This window comes from Macrotis lagotis, chromosome 6 (genome assembly GCF_037893015.1).
Source record: "Macrotis lagotis isolate mMagLag1 chromosome 6, bilby.v1.9.chrom.fasta, whole genome shotgun sequence".
Classification (NCBI taxonomy): Eukaryota; Metazoa; Chordata; class Mammalia; order Peramelemorphia; family Peramelidae; genus Macrotis; species Macrotis lagotis.
In genome coordinates, this window is record NC_133663.1 from 49,655,261 (window position 1) to 49,668,891 (window position 13,631).

Genomic DNA, 13,631 nt, shown 5'->3' on the forward strand with positions numbered 1-13,631 from the left:
CTATTAATATGTATTAATCAATGATTAAAAACTTTCTACCAAAGATTTCTGGGAATAATAAACAGAATCGTGTCAATAAATGAGTTGAAAACACAAGTTTAACATTTTTAAAAGATGCTATCTGCTAAAGATTTAAAATAAATTTATAAAATTGAGGAAATTGACATGGGGGAGAATTCCAAACAGATAAAATGCTAAAAATAGAAAAAAAATCTTATTTACAGCATCTTAAAAATAATTGTGTTTCAATTTAAAGTTAAAAGAACAGCAAATTCCATGTGACTTTCCCCTCAATAAAAAAATTGTTTTAATCATGAATTAAAAGTATCAATACCAAGCAAATGGTTTGCTTTTCATTTGTTTCAGTCATTGATATTTATTAAATGATTCAGTTTAAAAGCCTGATATTAGCTTGCTTTTGCTTATTTGTATTCCCTAGAACTCAGAGAGTAGCTAAACCAGAAATACTTAATAAATGTTTGCTTGAGTGAGCACAATGAAATAATATTACTTAAAGATTATTTGCATAAAAATGGACTTTAGTGAGGAAAATGTCTTAACATTTCAATCCTTCATTCTATTTTCTTTATCAGGATTCTTTATCTGCTTTGTTATTCATGAATTCATTTAACATTTATTAAGCATCTACCTTATTCCAAGAACTGTTAGAAAATATAAAATCAAAAGGAAAAAATCTCTTCTTTAAAGGAGGTTTTATCATTTATTCAAACTAATTATTTTTCCTCTTATGTGGCTATAGTATGAAGAATATTCTGGCCTTTTGACATCTGTGGCTCCAAAAAGATATCACTTGCATAGCACACCACAGTAAAGGTCTCAGTGGTAGACTAAACCAGGTTGAAGCTTGCTGATAGGACTCAAAGCCATTGCTGAGTTAGGGAAATGGCTGCTCCAAGTATGAGAAGAATGCCCATCCAACCTCCCAAAAATGGGCAGAAGAAAGAAATTCATTTCATTCATGTGGAGCTCCTATAACTTGGACAGACATCAAAAGATACCAAAGACACCCACTACAACCCAGGTTATTGTCAATTATCCTGACTTTTTGTCTTACCTCTGGACTTTGATGACTCTGGAAGAGAGATGACGTTGCTCCTCTCAAATTCAATCCATGTACAAGTCATCACCCTGTGATGTCATTGATCTCTTGATGAACAACAATTACCTTCTCATCAGACACCCTCTTCTGTCTCCTTCCTGAAGAGCCTTTTAAATATATATGAATGTATGACATATGTCAAATGATGATAAGTTAGGCATATTGACTTAAGATTTTTTCTTCCTTTAGGCGATTTGAATTTTAATGAGGGACTACCAAGGACTTGAAAACCTTCAAAATTCAAGGAATGAATTTGCCATGGTGGAATCTTATGCATTATAACAGATGATAAGAGGAATATATCTTTGGTCAAGGACACATACTCACCACCCCTCAAATTATATTATAATTTGATGACTAGATGGGCTTGAAATCTTTTCAGTTTAGGTAGAGATGGACTTCTGAGGATGGGAACAGTGCCATGCAGCTTTCCACAAGTGTTTTAGCCAACTTTTCATCCCCTATGCAATTCTGGACCCAATTCAGGTTCTGTGTCTCCAGTGCTTAGGAGACTACATATTACCTATTGACATACAAAATAAATGTACTTTCTGGAGTATGTTTTTGTATAACCTTTTAAAAGTTACTTTTTTGGGCCAGTTAGCTTTAGAAATATTTTCTACTAGAAATCACCTACCCTAGATATTTCAAATATTTTAAATAACTTTTCAATAAACACCAGAAAAATAAAAATAATATTCTTGCATTTAAAGCAACATAATATTGTTGGGGGGGGTATTTTAAGGCAGAAGAGATATGCAAGAAAAGAAGAAATTCATCTGGAGTACTCTTAGGTTCCATGATTGATCCAAAAATGTTTTTTGGGGGGTGGTTGTTTTTTTTTTTTTTGTTTGCAAGGCAATGGGGTTAAGTGACTTGCCTAAGGTTACACAGTTAAGTAATTATTAAGTGTCTGAGTTCAGATTTGAACTCAGGTCCTCCTGACCCCAGGGTTGATGCTCTATCCATTCTGCCACCTAGCTGACCCTTTGGTTGGGTTTTAAAAGGTTATGGCCTGATTTAGTGCAATATTAGAGAACTTGACAGCAGGAAATGCTGTATGATAGAATGATCTGGATTCAAATCCCACTTCAGTTATGTACTAGTTGACCCTAATAACCATAGTTCATTCGTGACTAAATTGGATAATGGAAAGGGAGAATAAACCCAATGACCTCTCAGGTCCCTGGCAGCCTCAGCTTTATATCCCAATGATTCTATGACTACAACACTATAACTCCTGCTTTACCAAACTAAGGAAGAGAAAGTATTGACCAGGCACAGGAAATCAATGCTCATCTTTTGAAAGGCAAGGACAATGGGAAGGGTATTTGTATTTTGCCTGTTTAGATTCAATGGGCAGCAGAATTCAAATAACCCTAAAGTCATCTTGAACTGGAGAAATTAAAAAACACCCAACTTTGCTTCATCCCACAAAGCATACATTGTGATAAACCCTGAACATATAAAGGAGGGCAAGAAAAGTAGTCCCACCTTAAAAAAGATAGAAATAAGAAAGGGACTTCAAAGGTCATCTAATCTAAAGTCATTTAACAAATGACATTGAAACTCAGAGTGATTAAATGTTTTGATGTAATAAAGCTCATAATCTCAGATTCCATAACTTCCTTACATACCATATAGGTGTTTCTTTACTGATTCTACCATGTTTCATGAGAAAGGGGGGGCAGCTATTTAGTTCTAGTCTCTTCTTTGTATTCAGGGGAGAGTAGTTTCAACCCTTAGGATTCAAGAAGATAAAAGGACAAATCTTTTCTTCCTTATCTAGTTCCAAGTCAGAAACAAAAACCTAGAGACAAAGTATTTTTTCCTTCTTTTGAAAAAAGTGGAAGTTGTTGGATGGAAGACATTTTTGCTCTATCCTCTCACTATACCTCATTATGCATGTGCCAGGACATATAGGTAGCTTTAATTTTTCCTCTTCATCTTCTACAAGAATCCAAAGTAAGCTTCACTAGCAAAAGGCAATTGGGAGGGTGGCTAGGTGGCACAGTGGATAGAGCACTGGCCTTGGAGTCAGGAGTACCTGAGTTCAAATCTGTCTTCAGACACTTAATTACCTAGCTGTGTGGCCTTGGGCAAGCCACTTAACCCCATTGCCTTGAAAAAACTTTAAAAAAAAGGCAATTAAGGTCTCTTGGAAATCGGTTCACACAATTAGTGCAATGAAATAGAGAAATAAGATCCTTAACTTTTCATTCTTAAATTAGGGTGTTACCTAAAAAAGTTTCTCTCATTAAGTATATAAAAGAAAAGAAAAAAGAAGCCAACTACTTATGGATGCTAAATAATCACTAGGCAAAATGAAGACTGTATAGAATGAAACTCTAAATAAAATCATGTGTAGATTTTTTTTACACTAGAAAAAAATAAAAGCAAATATTGACTTTAATTATATCACTATGAATCTTGAGGCTGGGATCCCTTCTAGATGTTTTTTAAGTCTGTAAACTTGAAGTTCTGCATTTTTTCCCCTTTGGTCAGGTTTCCAGAAATTTCTTATCCTGATATTACCAAGTAACTTGCCATGGCCAGTTACTTAAACTAAAACATTGAAACACAATTACTATACAATTTGTATATCTTCTTTTAATTTCATAAATTTCATATTTTTCTATTGATTTTATCTTTATTTTGTGTTTTACTCCAACAGATAGCGAATTTATCTGCTCATTTAAAAAATATTTTGTCTGAGGGCTTCTTGCATTTATTTATTATGTATATGTGGGATCTTATAAATTGATATGTCAAAGTTATTTGCCAAAATAAAAGTCCAAAAATACTTTTTTAAAAAGGAACATAAAAAGATTTATTTTTACTTCCCAAAGGCCAACCACTCAGAACATTATTAGAATAGGAATAAGAAAGGAAGAATAGAAGTAGCAATGACTTGAGATTCAAATGGATGGCCTTGAACACAGCTGCACCTGAAATAATCTTAATTTAAGAGAACCTCAAATTGAATGCATCCCTCTAACTTCAAATGCAGAGGTGATCATTTACATTCAGAAGAAACAAGTCGAGTTGATTGCAAAAGGGAGCTCTATGCCCCCACCCGACAAGTAAAGTAGAATGGGAAGCCATGTAAATGAGGCATACAATTTATAATGAATTGGGCTAAAAATGATGATCTGTTCATGTGCCGCTCCCCAAAGTTCATTAACTTAATGTAATATACAGTGAAAAAAAAAACATACCTATGATTACCACAATTAAAATGTAAATTCTCAGTTTACCTAACCCACCCTTCCAAGTTCTAAGTATATGAATCATCCCTCCTGTAATATAATAAAATAAACTAGAAGTATCATATAGCAGTATCTAAGGAAGTCTGTGTGGTAGACTAGCCTTTTATTACTTTTATCTATATGCCACTCCCATCCCAAAGCAATTGGTTTGGGATTCCCTCCTTACTGGTGGAGATGAATGCCCTTTCCTTTTCATCCAGCTCTCATCCATGGTTCTAAGAAGCTATAGCATGCCCAGTGGCCAACCCACAGTAAAAGGTTCTCAGCAGATGGGCTGAACCAGTTTGAAGGTAACAGACAGACTTTAAGCCTATCAGGGAATTAGGGAATGTCAAACCCAAGCAGTGAAAGCTTCCTTGGGTAGAATGGGAAGATGAAAACAATATTTCAACAAGCATATAGGCACTGTGAAAACTCTTATCAAAGTTTCCCAGATATGTGTATAGTCTGGTATGGTAAATTAACTTGCAGGACAAGTCTATGACTTGGTAAATAAAAGATGGAAAAGGGGCAGCTAGGTGGCAAAGTGGATCGAGCACTGGCCCTGGGGTCAGGAGAATCTGAGTTCAAATCTGACCTCAGCCACTTAATAATTACCTAGCTGTGTGGCCTTGGGCAAGTCACTTAACCCCATTTGCCTTGCAAAAACAAAATAAAATAAAATAAAAAATAAAACATAGAAAAGTCTGAGGCATAGAATTTCAGAACTTTGCCCAAAATCACATGGCTAGTAAAAGTCAGAGGATGTCCAGAGATGGGAGTGAGATTAAAATACAATTAATAGTGGGCATATATCTAGTTGAACTGCTGAAGCCATGGAGTAGTCATCAATGGTTTAATGTCAACTCGGAAGGAGGGCTCCAGTTCAACTGTCCAGGTAGTTTCTGTTTAGTTCTGCTGCGTTAAATATTGTTATCAAGGGGAAAAAAACATAGAGAGAAAGTTATTAAGTTCTATACTCTCTCAAAGATGAAACAGGTAGCTAATATTGCTAACAATCAAATGAGATGATCTGATAAGGGATAAATATAAAATCTTATATATGAATTCAAAAAGTCATCTTGGAGCCAAAGTATGAGATAAGGTGGACACAAGTTTTTCAGGAAGAAGTCTGGATGTTTTAAAGAACTGCAAGATAAATATTATCGAACTATGATATTCAGCCAAGAAAACTAAAGCAATACTGCATAAAAATAGTGCCTAGAGACAGAATCATACTGTATTCTACCCTGACCAATCTGAACATTTCCACCCGCCCCTGCTCTCAGGGTGCCTGTTTCTACCATGAACTCCACTTCGGATCTTTCAAATATGCTATGGATTGGGAAATAGAACAAGAAATAAAACTGAAAAAATAGAGATAAGTTGAAATGTGTCCAGATAAAGCAACCAGGATGGTGAAGAATCTTGAAATTTTGACATGTGAAGAAATTGAAGTAACTTGGAATGTTTACCCTGGAAAAGAAAAGATAATGGGCCCATTCCCTCTATCTTCAAGTTTGAAGGGATTATCAAATCAAAGAAGAATTAGACTTGCTCCTACCATAGGGTAGAAATGGAAGAAATGTTTAGAAACTGAAAAGGAATAAAATTAGCAAGAAGGAAGGGGAAAACATATACACTAGATAATGAGATTTACCAAAAACTGGAATAGGCTTCATTGGGAGGTAGTGGGCTCCATCCAGTGGTCTGCTGGTAAAAGTTTAACAACTGACTCTGGGAGGAAGAAGGGATGGGGATGGGGGTAGGGGATGCATGCCAAACTTTTGAGTTTAATCTGTCTAGACAATCAACAAAACAATAAATACAGTCCAAATTTGTAGCATTTGTCAATTGCCAAGGTGTAATTCCTCACACTGAAAATATGATAATCAGTTCTCATGAGCCATCCCTGATTCCACCTCAGTGGAGGGTTTCTGGCAAAAGTTAGATTACAGGCTGAATATGTTATTCAGGGGATTCATGTTTAGCTGGACTCTAGGGTTCCTTCCACCTCTGAAACAATGTTGTGATCTTATGCTTATTTAAATCTCTTAAATCATTAAAAAACACATGAAAATAATTTAAATATTTTTCTCCATTATTGTGTGTTTTCAAGAATTTTAATTTCTGAGAGTGATGTTAGATATCATCTGGTCCATACTTTTCATTTAATAACATAGGACAATGACATCCAGAAATGGTTACAGAAGGAGGTATTGGCAAAACTGAAACAATACAATATCTCAGCTCCCAGTCTTTGCTATTACATTGCACCTGCAATCCTCAAAGTATACACTCTTCCAAAACTAATGTTTAATATTAAGGCATTTTTTACTTTTTCTCTTTAGACACAGTATCATCTTACTTAATAGTTACACTAAGAGAATAAGATGGTCTTCACTTTTCCAAAAAACAGAATCTTATATCTTCAAGTGCTGAAATTATGTTAATTTAAAACATTCATGATGGAAATCTTTTCAAATTTTACTTTCCATCTGCCAATGTAAATTACAATACATGCACACCCACTACAATTTGGTTAATGGTTTTCAAGAGTCTGTGACTGAGGAAATAATTACCCCACAGCGAGCTTAGTGATGACCTCTAAAAATCGGTCCTCAGATGACGTACATGCAATTGAATTCTGGGCTGAAAAACAGAAGTTTGTTCCACTTTGGAACTGCCAAAGCCTTCATTTGACTCTCAGTTCACCTGTATGCAACAATAAGACACTAGAATTGAACTCTTATTGATGTCAATAGAATGTTCCAAATATAATTGAACCCCTTACTCAGATCAGAGACCTAAGAGATGAAAGGGATGCTAGAAATCACCTACTTATAATAGGACTTTAAAGTGTAAGCGGCTAGGTGGCGTAGTGGATAAAGCACCGGCCTTGGAGTCAGGAGTACCTGGGTTCAAATCCGGTCTCAGACACTTAATAATTCCCTAGCTGTACGGCCTTGGGCAAGCCACTTAACCCCGTTTGCCTTGCAAAAATCTAAAACAAAAAACTAAAAAAATAAAATAAAGCATTGATGAATTGTGGTTAACAATGTGAATTCAACAATTGCCCAGTACATGTAGTATATTGTTTTAGGTGCTGGAAGATATACATAGTTTAGACCAAATAAAATTCCTGCAATAATAGCAACAATTATAATAATATAACAAAACAATAATTGATTTAGTGATTTGAAATTTTCAAAGTTTTTTTTTTATGTTCTTATTTTCTCACAACAAACCCAAGATGGGTGTTATTATTATTCCCATTTTACAGAGAAGGAAACTGGGGCTAAAAAGTGATTTTCTCAGTGTTCCACAGCTAGGGAGTATCTGAGTCAGAATTGGAACCTAATCTGGTTGAAGAATATGACACATGAAAATAATACGAGATGTAAATGAGATAATTTCCATCTTTCATTTTATGGTGCTACTTATAGCAAAGTTTTGTCATCTTTTAGTTACTTCATTGTACCTTCCACTACCAATTTGAAAATTCCCATCTGTCTTTGCTCTTAGTGTGCTGGTTTTTTCTACATTAACTCTCTAATCTTTCAAAAATGCTAGGGTTTGGGAAACAGAATATTGAAATCTTATTTAAAAAAAAGAAAACTTAAAGGAAGACCCAAGAATCCATTTGTAAAGTGATTTAGAGTTATTGGGACATTTTCCACACAAGACCCAGTGAATTCAAAGGTACAGAGAATATATTTCTATTTTACAGACAAAGAATTTTAGACTCAAGAAGGTCACACACAGATAATGAGGGTCCTGAAGAATCTCTGAGAAAAAGTTCAGCGTGTTTTCCATTAAGTTTAGTAGTATACCTACCACTTTGTAGCTGCATAATAAATGCAGGAGCTGGTTGAATGACCAACTGACTATACCACATTATACAAGTGTTCATTTACAAATATTATTTCTGGGTCTCTCTGTTGACAGTCTCTGGTGCTTAGAGATCTTTTCTTGGTTCCAACTGCAAAGTCTGTATTTCCGATGTTGAAAGTTATTTAATGACTAGATAATTGAGATTTTTATTCCTCAGAGATAATAATAATAATAATAATAATAATAATAATGTAATATATACATATATTTAAAAACTCTTCATATCATGGACATTTCTCAATATATCCCTCCCACTACTTTAGTCAAAATATAAAAAATTAGAGAAATAAAAAGAGTTTAGGAAAACTAAGCAATACATTGGGAAAGTTTAACATTTTGTATAGTTCCAATCCATAGGCCCCCAAATCTGCAAAAAATCAGGAGAAGCTGTCTTCTCATATCTCTTTTCTAGGGTAAGATGTGTTCATTAAAAGTTTTTATCATTCAATTTTGCTTGCTTTGTTATTATTGCTGTTCTTTTCATTTACATTGCTATAATCATCACATTATATATATATATATATATATATATATATATATATATATATATATATATAATTTTCTTGATTTGGTCATTGTCTTGCATCAGTTCATATGTCTTCTCATGTTTTTTTCTAGGTATTCTACCATATTCATCTAATATAATTTGTTAATCCATTCCCCATGTAGAAGATAGTTTCTTGGCTTTCAGTTCTTTTTACACAGAAATGTATTATATACATTTGGTCCATAGGGGACCTTTCTTTTCTTTTTTTTTTAATTCATTCACTGAGAGTATAGTTTGATGTATAAAATGAATTTATGGTTAAAAGAGAAACATTTTAGTCATTTTACTCACCTAACTTCAACATGTTTTTCAAAGTAACTGGACTTATTTGCAGCCTTCAATAGTACAACTACCTTTCTACAACACCTCCAATATAGACTATTATTATCCTCATATTAGAGATAAAAGTCATTTTGGCTTGTTTGATGAAAGTTGGTTTTCTTTGCTTTTTGTGGCCTTTGCATGATTTCTTTGGTAGGAACATCCCTTCTCTCAGTGTCACTGATAAACTCTTCTATAGTTTGCAATCTTAGAGAGTTGTCTGGAACTCTGAGAATCTAGAGAACTGGTCAATAGATGTGTGACAGAAGGTGGCATAGGATTTGAACAGAGGATAGAAATACGAGTTGAATGGAGGTCTTCCTAACTTTGGGAAACTCTCTGTGTTTTATCCCACAGCACCTCTTTTGTGAAAAGAAAAGAATTTCTAAAATCATTTCTCTTAAATGAACAGGTGTTATAAAGTACCGATATTTGATTTTATTTAGATCTAACTATTTCACTCTATCATGGAATATTACTGAAACAGCAAGTTTTATATGTATTTCCAAAAGGATGGTTTCTTACCTGTGCTTGTTGAATTGTTTTTCAAGTGTATCTAACTCCTCATTGACCCCATTTGGGAGTTGGCAAAGATACTAGAGTGGTTTGTCATTTCCTTCTTAAGCTAATTTTGTAGAAAAGGAAACTGAGGCAAAGAGGTTTAAAGTGACTTGACCAGAATCACACAGATTTGCACTCAGGAGATGAATCTTCCTTCCTCCAGGTCTGTTATTCTATCCACTTCACCACCTAACTGACTCTTGCTAACTGCAGAGGTGGTTTTTTTACCCTTTGGATATGTCTATGAAAATAATAAAAATGTTAGCAATCACTAAAGAAAAGGAAGAAGGGGAAAATAATGTTGCCAACTCAGTCCTTGCCATAGAGGTTGGGAAGGGCAGTTCCACACAGAAAAAAGAGGCCATATCTTACAAAATATTAAAGGAAGGATCTTCAGTGTTAGATGATTAAAATGTCTACAATTATATGAGATTCAGAGAGACCACCTCCTGCTGTTTTCCATTCAAATGAATGGGAAGCACATGGGTAAATTATCACCCAGATTGTATGATAGAGGACATCGTAAGCAGCTGTCACTGGAGCTCTGTAATTACATAAGTATCCTTCCACTATTATACAATTAGATAGTCCTATCTCTCTTCCACTAGAAAATATTTTTGTTATTGTCAAGAGCATTGAACTCTACTCAAATCTTTGTACCTCAGCAGAAAAAAAAATCAGTTTTTCACTGCTTGGTCATGTTAGAAGTGTCATCTCTAATGGTTTATTCCTTGAGAATTTCAACATTGGTTTCAAAATATTTCTAAAGTTTTCTATCAGGGCAAGGAAAATTTCCTGAATTCAGTTCATTTCCATCAAATAAAATGTGAGAAAGAGATAAGTTATTTTATCAAGTTGAATTCCTTCCCAACTTTCAGTTCCATTGTTCAACATGACATCATTCTAAGGGATTCTAATATGAATTGAGTCAAGAAATATTTACAAATCTTTTCATCTTTTCAAAGGAAGTGATCTAGTCTGGTAATAGGAATTAGATAACTGTCTTATCCTTTAAGATCTTTAAATGGAATTCTATTTCCTTTTCCAAGACATAGGCAGTAATAAAAACAAAGGAAGCCAGGACTCAAAATCACTTTAAAAAAAGAATAAAATAATGCCCAGTGAAATATTTGGGATCTTAAGTTATGAAAATATAATTTATAATTAAATGATTCAGCTCATCTCAAAATCATGAATCAATATCAAATGTTGGTACAATTATAACTCTCGTCCTCCACCCAACAAAGTGTTCGTACAGTGATGGCGAAAAATCTAATGGTCTTCCATGCTTTTTTCCAATGACAGTTGTACACATTAATTGCCATCAGCCTGACTCTGAAAACAAAAAACCTGTGTTGAAATCCCAATTCTGATGCTTCCTATCTCTGTAGCCTTAAATAATTAAATTAATTCCTTCTGAGCCTCAGTTTCCTGTTCTGTAAAATGAGTGGAGGGCCAGATGAGCTCAGAAACCCCTTCAGTTCTCAACTATTATTCTGTGATCTATGATTCTTTGATCTGGGAAATGTTATTGTTTTATAAGGAGAGGAATATGTTTTCTGCTATCAAAATCCAATATGAAGAAAATAATTTACTTTCATTTTATGTATATTTTTATCAATATTAAAGAAATCAAATTAATCAGCTAAATGAAACATATTTAATATTCATGAGAAACAAAAAGTCCTTTTAGAAGCAGATGATCTAGGCACATGCAATGTGCATTTAATATATAAAGATGAGATCATATTTATTTTTAACAATTTTAATGAAGTCAGTTTTTTTATTTTCTTAGGTAACTTTCAGATTTTGTTTATGTTCATTAAAATCCAAAAAAGCATTCATGTCACTCATGAGAAGGGAATTTTTAATTAGGGTAAAAAAAATAAAGAACAATCAATTTGGTGACAAAGGGAATGCAGATATAAAAATACATTCTAACTTTCTTAAAATTCTCACTGAAAATCACCTCTGTGTTTTTTGTTATGTCAGTGAATATCAATCCTCTTTAAAATGCTTAGTCAAACTTAAAATAAAATCACTCAATTGGAGAGCTCTGGAATAGTCTAGTTTGCCAGTTAATTAAATAGTGTAACTATTTTGTGCAAAAAGGATTCTAAAAGAACATGAAATTTTTCTCTTAGCATACATCATTTTGTAAGGAGTTAAGAGGAGTATCTGTTGGGTTTAGTTATTTATTTTTGGTGTATGCAAAAATGAATGGAATAAACATTTATCAAAGATATTTTAGGCATTGTAATGAGGGATGCAAGAATACATAAACATGGGCGTGTGTTTGTCCGTGTCTGTTTGTGTGTGTGTGTGTGTGTGTGTGTGTGTGTGTGTGTGTGTGTGTAATCCCTGCTTCCAAGGATCTTAACTTCTAATAGCAGATGACAATCCAGTTCTGGAAAGAAGAATTACAAAGGGGTAACATGGAGGAGGGAGAAAAGAAGAAACTAGAAGATAGATGATAAAATGATATGGATATATTGCTCAGTGCTTGGATGGTATATGAATGTAAAGCACAAGGCTGGAATCAAGAGTCATCCAGGAGAAACCATAGGCTAAAAGGATTGGTTGACAACACAGTCATCAATAAATTGGCTTGAGTTCTACAGTGCACCTAAATGCTACATTAACCTTTGTAAAATAAAACGTTTATCATTCTCTGTTCAATGAATCTAATCAATTCTGTTCAATGAATCTAATAACAACGTCCATATCCAACTGTTTCAAGTTCAAATTCCTCAATCAGCATTTGAGTCTCTCTACCAACTGGTCACACATCCAGACTTATCTATGAGTCTATAAGATGAACATTCTACTCAGCTTAGCCTCTTGAATATTTACAAATGCACGTACATATCTCCCTACACATGTGCATTCTTTACTTATTACTATTTTTCATGATTTTTATGCTGTCCATTCCTCCTGAGTTTCCCCTCTTCTGTTTTTTGTCCATCTCAATGTTACTAATCCCTTCAGCATCAGTTCTTGCCTCTCCTTTAGTCTGTACCTTATCCCTTAGAATTTGTGCTTTCATATTATTTTCTAGTTATTTCATAAATGCATCATCCACCCATCCATCTATCCATCCATCCATCCATCTATCCATCCATCTATCCATCCATCCATCCATCCATCCATCCATCCATCCATCCATCCATCCATCCATCCAATCTATCAATCTGCTGTTAGATATATACTTACACATTTCTTCTCTAATGGGAATTAAGAGAGCTATTCCCCCTTCCCCTTTCTTTTAAATTTATTTTTCTCTCCTTGATACTACTTCATTACATCCCACTTTGTACTGAAAGCAAAAATGAACTCTATAGAAGAGAAATTAAGTTAAACATCAAATACAGAGATGCAGCACCATAATTATACATCAAAATTATTCTATAGAGTTAGAAAGTGCTCATAAAGCATCTATTCTCTCCTGATGAATAATAGGAATTTCACTATCCTGAGGAGACTGATAGACCAAATATAAAAAAGGCTAAAGTAATTTTAGTTACTTTAATTTTCATACTTAAAAGGAAATTATTATAAATTCATGAGTAAGTTAGAGAAAAAAATGGTTTAAATTGAATTTTGCTTCTGTATATCATTACTGTACCTATTCAGGTTCAATCCAAAAATTATCAATGACATTCTTATTTTAACATAGAAAACTAAGTATTTTACCTTTTTAATAACATGTATTTATATATTTTGTATCAAATTATTGCCAAGAGAATCATTTTAAAAGCATTCAATTGACAGGTTCGTTTCCCCTTGGAACTACATACTTTCTAATTGTATGTATATGTATTCACACATATGTTTAAATATACATTCATGTATGTAAGTACTCAAAGTTGAATAAATGAATAAATAAAAATATGAATATATCAGTAAATCAATGCTGAATACATTTATATATACATATACA

The 13,631-nt window shown here is 33.6% G+C and overlaps 1 long non-coding RNA gene across 1 annotated transcript in view; it reads right to left on the reverse strand.

Annotated features, from left to right (window-relative positions):
* Positions 1–365: 365 nt before the first annotated feature.
* The window catches only part of LOC141491643 (uncharacterized), a 53,621-nt gene continuing 40,355 nt past the window's right edge, over positions 366–13,631 (reverse strand). The window contains exon 3 of the long non-coding RNA XR_012469690.1: positions 366–1,227. This is a non-coding gene — a long non-coding RNA (uncharacterized LOC141491643). The remainder of the gene's footprint in view (positions 1,228–13,631) is intronic.